We start from the raw sequence: 12,056 nt of genomic DNA on the forward strand, positions 1-12,056 counted from the left end.
TTCTAGTACATCCATACATGTTTTGTTTGGGGATGCAACTGCTGGTTTTTCTGCAGACAGGTTTTGAGTTGTGGGGAGATGGCAGAAGTTTTCCTCCTTTACTTGGTTAATGAGCAGGTCTAATTTGACTGAAATGCTTTCACATGTGAATACATATCACAGATGAGCTTCCCCTGTCCTTGAAGTTGGACATTGAAATTGTTGAGTAGCTCGGTTACATCTGTTAGAAACGCAAAGTGCCATTTCCATTCTGCATCTTTGAGCTCTGGTACTTTTGTTTTTAGAAACCATAAAATCATAAACCTCTGGAAGTAAGTCATAAAATCGTTTCAAAACTCTCCCTCGACTCAGCCAACGGACTTCTGTGTGGTACAGAATATCTTCATAGGCAACATTTAGCTCAGAGAGAAATTCCTGAAACTAAGTGTGGTTTAGTGCATGAGCTCTAATGAAGTTAACACAAGAAACTACAATTTTCATGACAGAGTCCAGCTTCAGTGATTTACCACACAGTGCTTGTTGGTGGATGATGCAGTGTATGGGTATTGGATGTGATTTAGGCGAGGTGGTGAAGAAGCTGGTGGTGAGGGAGCAGGCAGAGGGGCTGTGGGAGGGGACAAAGCTGGCCAGGCGAGCACAGGACTTAGGCAGCCAGGTGCAGAGAGGGCCGGGCAGGCCCCCGTGGGCATGGGGGGGCCTCCTTCCAGGGGGCTGCCAAGTCAGGGCACCAGTGGTGGGATGGGGGTGCCTGCTGGGTGCTGCCAGCTGCTTGCTGGGGCTGGAGCGAGCGGCTCTGTGGGACCGCCTGCCAGGAGCCGGCCCTACTGCAGCCCTGCCTCGCACGACAGCTGCATCCTGGTGCTGTTGGCCCCGTGCAGGCAGTGCCTGAATGCCTGGACCTGCTCTGTGCTTGGTTGGAGTGCAGCAGAGGCAGCCCAGTGGCAGAGCCAAGGCGCAGGCCAGGAGAGGCAGCGCAGGAGGCAGCGGTGCTGCGGTGCCGGGAGATTCGCTGCCCCTCCTCTGCCAGGGGCTGCTGTGCGAGCCGGGGCTCGTTGTATGCTGGAAGCGGGCCCGCTGCTGCAGAGGTAGCACAGCTCCTTTCTTCTGCCTCCTGCCGGCGCCTGCAGCTCTGCCCATTCTCTTCCATGCTCAGGTCCAGGATCTCCGTCCTGCTTGGAGCTGGCAGGAGAGGAGCAGGAAGCCCTGGCGTATCTGCAGGCCTTTCCCACAGGCCCTCACCAGGTGACTAGAGACCTTGTCAGACGAGTGGTGCCTGCAGCTCCCGGGGGCCCGGCTGCCTCCGTGCGTGCTGCCTGCTGCGAGCCTGCGGCTGGGCTCTTGGCAGTGGCCAGCTGCAGCCGCTGGGCATCCTGCAGCTGCCCTGCGTCCCCCTCCACGCTGCGGCTGCGAGCAGTGCCTGTGCCCTCGCACCCGCCCTATTCATTTCCCTCCTTTATCCCCCGGCTCACAGGATGAAGCGCGGAAGCTGAGGTTTTTTGCCTGCATCCATACCCTGTGCAGTGCCAAAGGGATGGGCAGCTACGTGGCTGATTTAGGCGAGCTGGTGAAGAAGCTGGTGGTGAGGGAGCGGGCAGAGGGGCTGTGGGAGGGGGCAAAGCTGGCCAGGCGAGCACAGGACTTGGGCAGCCAGGCGCAGAGAGGGCCTGGGCAGGCCCCGTGGGCACAGGGGCCCTCCTTCCAGGGGGCTGCCAAGCCAGGGCACCAGTGGTGGGATGGGGGTGCCTGCTGGGTGCTGCCAGCTGCTCGCTGGGGCTGGCACCTGCCATGCCCCATATTGCCTGTGCTCCACAGGTGCTGCTGGAAGAGGAGTCCCCTGGCAGCCTGGACTCCGTGGTGTGGCAGCAAGCCATGCTGGCTATGGCCGCAATGAGGTACCCGCCCCAGGTGCTGCTGTAGCGCAGGCATGGCCGCAGCATGACCCTGATGACGCCATACGAGTCCCCTGGGATGCTGCAGTCTGTCAGCCCTCCGCGTGCTCCCTCAGTGGGCAGGTGGCAGAACAGAGCACTGTCTCTGGGCTTTTCCCCTGAGGGAAGAGGCAGGAGGAGGAACGGGTGTTGCACCCACCTCCTGCCCTGGGTGCTCCGTCCCTTGTGTGCACTACGGAAAAGGGAGGAGGTGGCTCCCTGCAGGGCTTCCCCACCTCCGATGGCCAGCAGCCTGGCTGTTCCCACCTCCATGGCTGCGTCCACCTCCTCTACCCCGGCACCTGGACGACCCTTCCTGGCCCAGCACTCCACAGGCACCTCTCTCTCCTGTCAGCAAAGAGTGGCCGTTCCTGATGCACAGCCAGGACAACAGGCTGCTCTACACCTGCATCAACAGCATGCAGAGGACGGTGCTGGTCTCTTTTCAGTGGTGGCCACTGATAGGACTAGAGGAAATGGCCGGAAACTGAAACACCAAAAATTCCATAGGAACTTAAGGAAAAATTTCTTAACAGTGAGGGTGACAGAGCCCTGGAACAGGCTGCCCAGACAGGTTGTGGAGTCTCCTTCTCTGGAGATCTTCAAAACCCACTTGGATGCAGCCCTGTGCCACGTGCTCTAGGTGACCCTGCGTATGCAGGGGGGTTGGACTAGATGATCTCTAGAGGTCCGTTCCAAACCTAAGCATTGTATGATTCTATGATTCTATGATTCTCCCTTCCTCTGCAAGAGCGGATGCAAAGCCTCGATGCTTCGCTCTACGCACAGGTAGGTGCTCACCGCAGGCGGAAGGGGTTTCAGCCAGCCCCCTGTTAGCAAGAGGGACGGGGGAAGCGGTGATGAGCACTCTCTGCCCTGCCCTTGCAGACCATGGAGGCTCTGGCTGAGATGCTGAAGGTGCTGGCGTTTGAGTCGCAGGCCTCCAGTCTCCATCAGCTGCGGAACATCTTGTAGGTTTGCTCTTTGCAAAGCATTAGGGGAGCAGTGGCAGGGCTGGTTCCTCACGCCAAGGGGAAGCGACCCTTGCAGCGAACCAGCGGAAGAGTTTGGGGCCAGGAGGGAATGCAAGGCGCTTTCTGGAAGCGTGCATGGAAGGCAGCAGGGGCATCAAGCCTGCCAGGGCCTTAGCAGAACTGTGGCCGTCCAGTCGCAGCCCTGACCAGCAGCTTTGCTCTCCTCAGATGCTGCTGCCCTTCACAGCATCCCAGAGAGAAGCTGAGTGCCAGAGGGCTGTGGGCAGGATTGTGAGGCTGAGTCGGCTCCTGAGCAGCTCTTCTCTGTTGGAGGTAACCAGGTGGCTCCAGGCCATAGGTGACCCTCTGCTCAAGCAGGCTCAGGCAGGCTCAGGCAGGAGGAGAGGGCTCATGTTGGCTTGATGGGGATGAGGCGGCCAGCAGGAGCAGAAGGAAGTGCTCCGTTGTCCCTGGGAAGGCTATGTGTGTGTGAACGGGATATGTGGGCTAGGGAAAGCGCCAAGCTCGGGCGCCCTATTTAGGCACCAGTGGCACCACGGGCTCACAGGGCTGGCCGTCAAAGCCTGACAAGGCAGGACAGGGAGGCAGCAAGCTCCGTGCCTTGTCACGGCTGCCACATGCTGGCTGCGGGGCTGGCCCAAGGGAGGGGAGATTGCCCTTGGCTGGGCAGCAGAACTGGCATTGCCCAGGGGCGGGCAGGCTGGGACACACAGCCCTGCACGCCACTGCTCACTGCTGGCCGCAGGGCTGGGCAGATGCCTGCTCAGGTTTTGTCTCGTGTGGCACTCAGGCCTGGGCCCACTCTGGTGTGGGGCCCAGGGCTCTGCTCCCCACTGCCACGGCTTGGCCTCGCTGCCCGTCTTCCTGCCTCCATCCCTCAGAAGTGGCTCAGCCATGGAGGAAGCAGCATCAAGCCCTTCCTCTTCCGAAAGAAGCCTCTGGACTTCCTGGGGCAGCTGATGGGGCACCTCACGCTGTGCTGTGCTGAGGAGGACCAGCAGATCAGCCAGAGCGCGGCAGAAGCGCTTCACCACTTCTACAGGATCATTCTGCTGCGAAAGAGTAAGAGACGCTGGGGAAGGCTGGCGCCTTCCAGCACCCGCAGCCCAGGCAAGACCACACAAGGCGACGCGTTGCCTCAGCCGTGCCATGAAGAGCCATGGCAGGCACCTCACTGACGTGACCCAGGGCTGTTTTGTCCCTCGGAGTAGTGCTTTAGAGAGCGTCCACATCAACTAGCAGAGCTCAGAGCCTGTGTCAGCAGCCTCCCAGGCCTGCTCTCCTGCCTGGGAGCACAAAGAGACACCAACCTCTGGGGCCTTTCCACATGCTAACTGGCAATATCCTCTTTGCCACCTGGCAAGAAGCTCATGTCCTCCCTAGGAGGCTCTCTGCTCCTTACACTGCAGTGACACCCCGCTTCTGCAAGCTGCAGAGCTCTCTTTGTTGCCCTTGTTCAGCCACCTCCCCTCCTCCTGACTGCTCTGTGTTTCCCCTCTGGCACAGGCAGAAAGAGGGCAGCTGAGAATCCAGCACTTCCAGAGATGAACTGGCAGCAGGAAGCCCCAAACACCTTCTGGCCCAGCAAGACCACTGATGAGAGCGCAGTGAGAAGCTCCTCCCTCCCTCCCTGTGGCCTTCTTGGGCACAGTGCTGGCAGAAGGCATTGTGCCAGCACCGCTCTGCTTGCTCGCTCTCAGCTGAGCCACTCTCAGCTCCTCTGGCCGTGCACGGGGCGCCATGGCTCTTTCCTCCCACAGGAATTTGGGATCTTTCTCTTTCCTTCTGAGAGGACAGACTTCCTGCTGACAATCATCAATGGCATAACAGACCCAAGGCTCTTGAACACTGAGGTGGTGGAGCACATGATGGAGGCGGTCTTGAGGGAGCCTGACTCTGAGCTGGATAGGGTAAGCGGCTGGCAAGCACATTGCCCTGTGCTTGCACACTCTGGGCGCTGAGCCCCCTGAGCACCGCACAGCCCTTGAGGACAGCATGGAGCCATGGGAAGGCATGACTTCTCGGTGGCCCCTGTGGCAATGGCTACACTCCTGCAGAGGCCCCTCTCTCACCTGTGCCCCTTCTAGGTGCCCCAGGTGATTAGCAGCCTCCACAAGAAGCTGATGGATATCAGTGAGGCATCGCTCCAGGACATCTTGAAGAGGAGCCTTTTCCAAATGGCCTGCTTGGACCCCGCTCAGGTGGTGGAGGCTCTGTTGAACACCTCCCTGGTGTGTGACAGGTATGGGCCTCCCAGCCTTGAGGACAGCTCCAGGGCTACGGCAGCTCGAGGCAGCTTCCCTGACGGCATGTTCTGGGTCTGCAGTGTTGCCAGGAGCATGTGGAGGGTGCTGGTCTCCAAGCAGTGCCCTGCAGAGGAGGTGCTGAAGGAGCTGCTCTCTTGGCTGCGGGACCGGCCGCTGCTGAGACGGCACACCTCCCGTTTGCCAGCGGGCAGCTACATCCTTCCCCTGACTGTGAGTTTCCAGGCGAGGCCTGACTCAGCCCTGCGCAGAGCCTCGGCCTGCCTCGGCATGGCTTGCCTGATCTGTCTGCAACCAGTCACATCATCGAGGTGGTTTTTGCAGTCAACCAGAGTCCTGAACGAGATTCTCCAGGAGGCCTCCAGCAAAGTGCCTGTGCAGTTAATTTCTCCCCAGCTCTACCTAGCGGTGCTCTTCCAGATCTACTTGATCATGGAGTACACACAAGAGGACCTCCAAGAGTACTGCCAGATGTGCAGTCACGCGGATGACAGTCCTCCAGTCAGCCCTGTCAGGTGCTGCGTCCCTCTGTGCCGCTCTCTGCCCTGAGCGCAGTGCTTGGGCTTAGCTTCTGTGTGCGACCTGCCTTTGCTCTCCATGCAGGAGTGCAGTGCAGGCCCTGAAAGCTCTGCTCTGCTGTGCTGACTGTTGCCATCTGGCTGACTCTGTGGAGAGGCAGGGAGGCTGGGACATGTTTATGAGCGTGGACACCTACCACGCGGGAGCCACGTTGCTGACTAGGTGAGAGCCGCCTTCCTCCTCACGTGCCCCAGCATTTGTGCCCTGAAGACAGAGTGCGGCTAGGCCACAACATTGGTGGAGTAAGGGTGCTTTGCTGCTCTCTCACCAAAATCAGCCTCACTGGCTGGGCTGCCACGTTTCTCCTGGCAAGGTGTGGTGGGGAAAGGCCAGTGCCGCTGCTGGCGCCAGCCCCAGCTGCTGGAGCTGGTGCAGCCTTGCTCCAACGGGGCCTGGCTTGCGCAGGATGGCTCGAGTTGGCAGCACAGGCCCAAAGGGCTTTGCCTGCCCAGCTCATGCCCACAGTGCCTTCTCCCCTCCCTGGCCAGAGCGCTGTGGATGAACGCGGCCGACCAGTGTGCCTGGATGTTTGAACACATGGTCACGGTGCTCAGCTGCGGAGACAAACACCGGGAGATTTCCGCCATGGCCGTCTTCCTCGAGGTGGGCACGGTGGCAAGTGGTGCCTCTGGGAGGTGCCCGCAGACTCTGGGCTCTCTATGTCCTGGGCCAGGGAGCAGGCTGCAGTCAGTGGAGCTGGGCTCCTTGCCCGCGGGAGCTGAACACCCCTCAGTCAGCCCAAGTTGAGCTTATTCCCACCAGGAGGCCATTTCTGCTGGCTACCGGCCCCAAGCGTTTGCGGGTCAGGCAGCCTTTGTGCCAGCTCTCTACATTCAACTGCTTCACATGGGCCCAAGACCCAGAGGCCGCAGCTGGTCCAGAGGATGCGAGGAGCGCCGTTGGCTCTTGAGAGTCACTCCCTCTGCCTCTGGGTGTGTTTCAGCTGCTGAACTGCACAGACTTTGAGCAGGAGATTGATGAGGATGTCCTGCACTTCCTGCAACGGCATCTGCACAACCAGAGCTTGGTGATGCGCGAAATGGTCATCACAGGCCTGGTCACGCTGTCTGAGAGACAGCAAATAGTGAGCAGGGGGCACGTGGGCAAAGAGAGGGCGGTGGCCTGGGGCTGCACGTGGAGGCTAAGGTAGTGGAGGGAAAGGCAGCGGCAGGACTTGAGAGCTCCCGTGCCACCGCCATGTCCGCAGAGTGTTATAGCCATTTGTGCTAATTCAACCATGCCTTGATTCACACAAGGGCTCTTCTGTGTTTCGTGTAGGCCAGGAGTCTGCAAGGCCTGGTGCCTGCGCTCCTGGAGCACCTGCAGGCTGCTGAGAGCTGCTTCTACACCAAGGCCCTCACCATCTTCAGCAACATGCTCCACCTCCTGGACAGGGAGATGGCCAGTGCCATGGGTCTGCAGCTTGCTGAGGAGCTCCTGCCACTCTTTGACGATGTAGGGCTAGTGGGAAAAGCGGGCACTTTGCTGGCATGGCTGTGGGGGCAGAGGCGTGTGGCCCGGGCATGAGAGCTCACACCGGGGCAACCCATCTGGGGACTCTGAGTGAGTGGGATGTGCCCAGGAGCTGATGCCACGGGCCGGCCCACATCTCCTCCTGCACACAGGTGGCACAAGGGAGCTCCTCTGCGCGTCGCTCCGGAGGCTACTGGTGGGAGTGCCACCAGGGCCAGAGCAGCCCTTGCAGGCACACACGCCTCGCACCTTGGCTCCCCGTGGCAGCCCCATCTCCGAGAAAGCCACCGCGCTTCACGTGTTGGGGCTGGAGCTTTACTGAGCTGGTGGCGGATCTGGCCCCGCAGCTCCTTGGGGCAAACGTAGAGGCAGAGGGAGAAGCCCTCGTCTGCCACTCGAAGCCCCTTGTTCACTGCGGGCTGAGGCAGCCACTGCAGAGCTGCTTCCATCTTGCTTCCCCACAGGAGGCTGCCCTCGTGCGAGAGCTCTCCATCCAGCTCTTCCAGAGCGTGATGGCCATTGTGGTGGGCAAGCAGAAAGTGCTGCTAAGGAAGCATGTGCACAGCTGCCTGCTCCCATTGCTTGTGCATGCACATGAGGACATCCCCAGCATGACGCAGGTGTGTGACCACATGGCTTAGTCGTGTGGGACCAACAGTATTTTGTCCGTTTTCTATCCCGGTTTGCCCAGCAAAGCCCCAGCACTGGCATCTCTAGAGGACTTCTAGCTGTCCCTGCAGTCATCCGAGCCCAGCAGGGACTGGAGGAGCTCTGTCTTGCTGCTCTGACATAGTGGTTGCCCCACGAGCCTGCCCTGGGTGTCACAGCCCAACTCATGGCCTAGATGTAGCTTCCCATAACAGGTGGCAAAGGCTCTGAGCATCGGCAGGGCGCGGGGATGCAGGGTCTCCTGGCTGGGCTGCATTCGCATATCCCACCCTGGGCTGCTCTGCAGGCCTCTCGGGAAGCCCTCCATGGTGTTGCTCAGCTCCTGAAATGGAAACAGCTCAGGCAGCTGCTTGAGACAGCACAGATTTGGCAGATTGGAGAGTGCCTGGTAAGACCTGCCACCAAAGCCCCCAGGATGTGCCCCGCAGAAGGCCTGCGACCCTTGCCCTCTCCCTCACCCATGTCACCTCCCCACTGCCAGCTCGTTGCTACGGGCTCTGGAGCTGCACACGCGCTCCCCTTTCTCCCGCACACTGTCCCGCTGGGCTCTTCCCAAGGGCCACGATCCATCACTGCCCCCAGGATGGGGAAGGAGCCCCTGGCCCAGTTGGGCCTTGCCACCAGGATGGCACCTCAGCCTACCACCCTATGCGTTCTATGCCCTCTGTTCCCCCTAAAGCTCGGTGCCACCTGGCTGGGACCCTGAATGACCTGGCAGAGCAAGAGAATGAGCACACAGCTCTGGTAGGAGGACTGGCCAGGCTGTCAGAGGTCTGTACCAAGCCCTGACCCTTGTGCTCTGTGCAGCTGGGGAGGAACAGGAGCAGAGCTGATAAATCCCTACGGCAGAGCCCGGCCTGCCTGGAGCAGAAGCGCTGCGCTACTCGCAGGAGCAGGACTGCCCGGCTGCAGGGACGTTTCAGGACAGGGACACAGGGGAGCTGCTCGGGGACAGGGACTCTGGGAGACCATAGCATGGGGACGTTCCTGCCAGGACGCGTGTGTGCCAGCGCCTTCCCCGAGCACGGGGTAAGGGACACGGCCCAAGTGACGGCACTGGGATCTCAAACATTCCTGGACCCACCACCCCAAGAGAAGATTCCAGAAGTCGCAAGGAGGACCTGGTGCCACCTGCCTAGACTTACTGGTGCTGCCTCCCTTGAATGACAGGTGTCTCAACCACTCCTGAGAGTGGGATGAGAGAAGGTTCCAGAAGCCCAGGAGATGGGTCCAATAAATAAGGGCACGAGCACACCCCTGTGGGTGCTTTCTACACTGATTTTTTTCAGGGGGGTGTGGTTTTGAGCAGGATGTGAAAGCAGGCGTGGGGAAGGAACACCATGCGTCCTTCCTGAAAGGCAGCAGATTTGAGAGCTGCCTTAGAGTATCTTGATAGCTCTGCATCATGGCTGCAGACCTTCCTACACCTTCAGGAAAGCCTCTGGGGAGGCCACCTGCCAGCATAGCCTTTGCTAACATTGTGAGCGTGCTAATGTAGTGCTATGTTAGCGTGATGCCAACACAGAGATCGCACGAGGAAGGTGCAGGGTCAAAAGCAGACTCCCAGCCCCGGGCGTCCGGAGAGCAGCCTTGGGCCCGTGTTGGCACCTGCTTGGGAGACTCCCATGGGGTACGGTCCTGGAGGATAGAGGGCTCCCAAAAGCTGGGTAATATTCAAGAATCATTCCTCCATGTTCCTTGGTTGAGAAGCCCAGCCTGTGGGATGGGAAACTACCCCCAGCCCTCACAGACTGCTTAAGGCATGGCTTGGGGAACTGCTGAGAGGTGCCACGTGGAGCTGGTGCTGGGGCAGCGCCTTCCTCTGCAGCAAACGGGAGCACAGGAAAGTGTTAACACAGGCATTTCATGGCTCCTCCAATGATGCAGGAATACCAACCAGGAAGAATGTCTGGTGGACACATGCTAATGTACAGCAGGATTGTGCTCTCTGCCCACAAGGAGCAGTGGTTTGCCGGCTGCTTCAAGGCCATAGTGAACAAGTGCTTCCTTAGCGTTTTTTGGGTGCTACACTGTGCAAAGCAGTTCTAGGATGCTGAGTTCAAGCTGTTGGTCCTGCTCAGCACAGCCCTTGGGAGCGGCTGGGAATCCCGCACCAGCATTTCCTGAACTCCAGCACCAGTGCCACCTCCACCACAAAAGAGGGGTATGCGGGAGCGACTGCCCGCCATTATCATCCCCATCATCCCCCAAACCAGGGATCCTCCAACTTTTTAAACAGGGGGCCGGTTCACTGTACCTCAGACACTGTCGGGGGCTGGACTATAGTTTGGAAAAAAATGAATGAATTTCTATGCACACTGCACATATTTTATTTGTAGTAGTGCACAAAAAACAGGAAAAAGAATGCAGTATTTAAAATGAACAATTGTAATCAACAAAAACAATATTTCAATGTGAAATATGGGCCTGCTTTCGGCTAACGAGATGGTCAATGTTAGGTTCCATATTTGTCACTGCTAGTTGTAGCAAGTGATGCAAGTGTTCATCAGTTAGTCTGGATCTGATTGGAGATTTCAGATGTTTCATTCGGGAAAAAGTCTTCTCACAGACATAGGTGCTGCCAAAGATGGTTGCAATTTTGAGTGCATGGTTCCTGAGATTATGATAATGTCTCTGAGGGGAGAGATGCATAGAAATTAGTAAGGCTGCTTGATTTGAATGCATCTTTCAGCGAGTCACAAGTCTGTAGTTCGGCCAATTCCATTTGGTAAATCGGATCAACAGTTTCAACAGAAAATGGGTTCTGGAAAAGCTGTATGTCCTGTTCATGGAGACGAAGCTCTTTAAATCTAATTTGAACTCCTTTTGCAACATTTCTAGTACATCCATACATGTTTTGTTTGGGGATGCAACTGCTGGTTTTTCTGCAGACAGGTTTTGAGTTGTGGGGAGATGGCAGAAGTTTTCCTCCTTTACTTGGTTAATGAGCAGGTCTAATTTGACTGAAATGCTTTCACATGTGAATACATATCACAGATGAGCTTCCCCTGTCCTTGAAGTTGGACATTGAAATTGTTGAGTAGCTCGGTTACATCTGTTAGAAACGCAAAGTGCCATTTCCATTCTGCATCTTTGAGCTCTGGTACTTTTGTTTTTAGAAACCATAAAATCATAAACCTCTGGAAGTAAGTCATAAAATCGTTTCAAAACTCTCCCTCGACTCAGCCAACGGACTTCTGTGTGGTACAGAATATCTTCATAGGCAGCATTTAGCTCAGAGAGAAATTCCTGAAACTAAGTGTGGTTTAGTGCATGAGCTCTAATGAAGTTAACACAAGAAACTACAATTTTCATGACAGAGTCCAGCTTCAGTGATTTACCACACAGTGCTTGTTGGTGGATGATGCAGTGTATGGGTATTGGATGTGATTTAGGCGAGGTGGTGAAGAAGCTGGTGGTGAGGGAGCAGGCAGAGGGGCTGTGGGAGGGGGCAAAGCTGGCCAGGCGAGCACAGGACTTAGGCAGCCAGGCGCAGAGAGGGCCGGGCAGGCCCCCGTGGGCATGGGGGGGCCTCCTTCCAGGGGGCTGCCAAGTCAGGGCACCAGTGGTGGGATGGGGGTGCCTGCTGGGTGCTGCCAGCTGCTTGCTGGGGCTGGAGCGAGCGGCTCTGTGGGACCGCCTGCCAGGAGCCGGCCCTACTGCAGCCCTGCCTCGCACGACAGCTGCATCCTGGTGCTGTTGGCCCCGTGCAGGCAGTGCCTGAATGCCTGGACCTGCTCTGTGCTTGGTTGGAGTGCAGCAGAGGCAGCCCAGTGGCAGAGCCAAGGCGCAGGCCAGGAGAGGCAGCGCAGGAGGCAGCGGTGCTGCGGTGCCGGGAGATTCGCTGCCCCTCCTCTGCCAGGGGCTGCTGTGCGAGCCGGGGCTCGTTGTATGCTGGAAGCGGGCCCGCTGCTGCAGAGGTAGCACAGCTCCTTTCTTCTGCCTCCTGCCAGCGCCTGCAGCTCTGCCCATTCTCTTCCATGCTCAGGTCCAGGATCTCCGTCCTGCTTGGAGCTGGCAGGAGAGGAGCAGGAAGCCCTGGCGTATCTGCAGGCCTTTCCCACAGGCCCTCACCAGGTGACTAGAGACCTTGTCAGACGAGTGGTGCCTGCAGCTCCCGGGGGCCCGGCTGCCTCCGTGCGTGCTGC

This window comes from Tinamus guttatus, unplaced genomic scaffold (assembly GCF_059628265.1).
Source record: "Tinamus guttatus ecotype Peru unplaced genomic scaffold, ASM5962826v1 Tinamus_guttatus_pri_ptg000546l, whole genome shotgun sequence".
In the NCBI taxonomy this organism is placed as follows: domain Eukaryota; kingdom Metazoa; phylum Chordata; class Aves; order Tinamiformes; family Tinamidae; genus Tinamus; species Tinamus guttatus.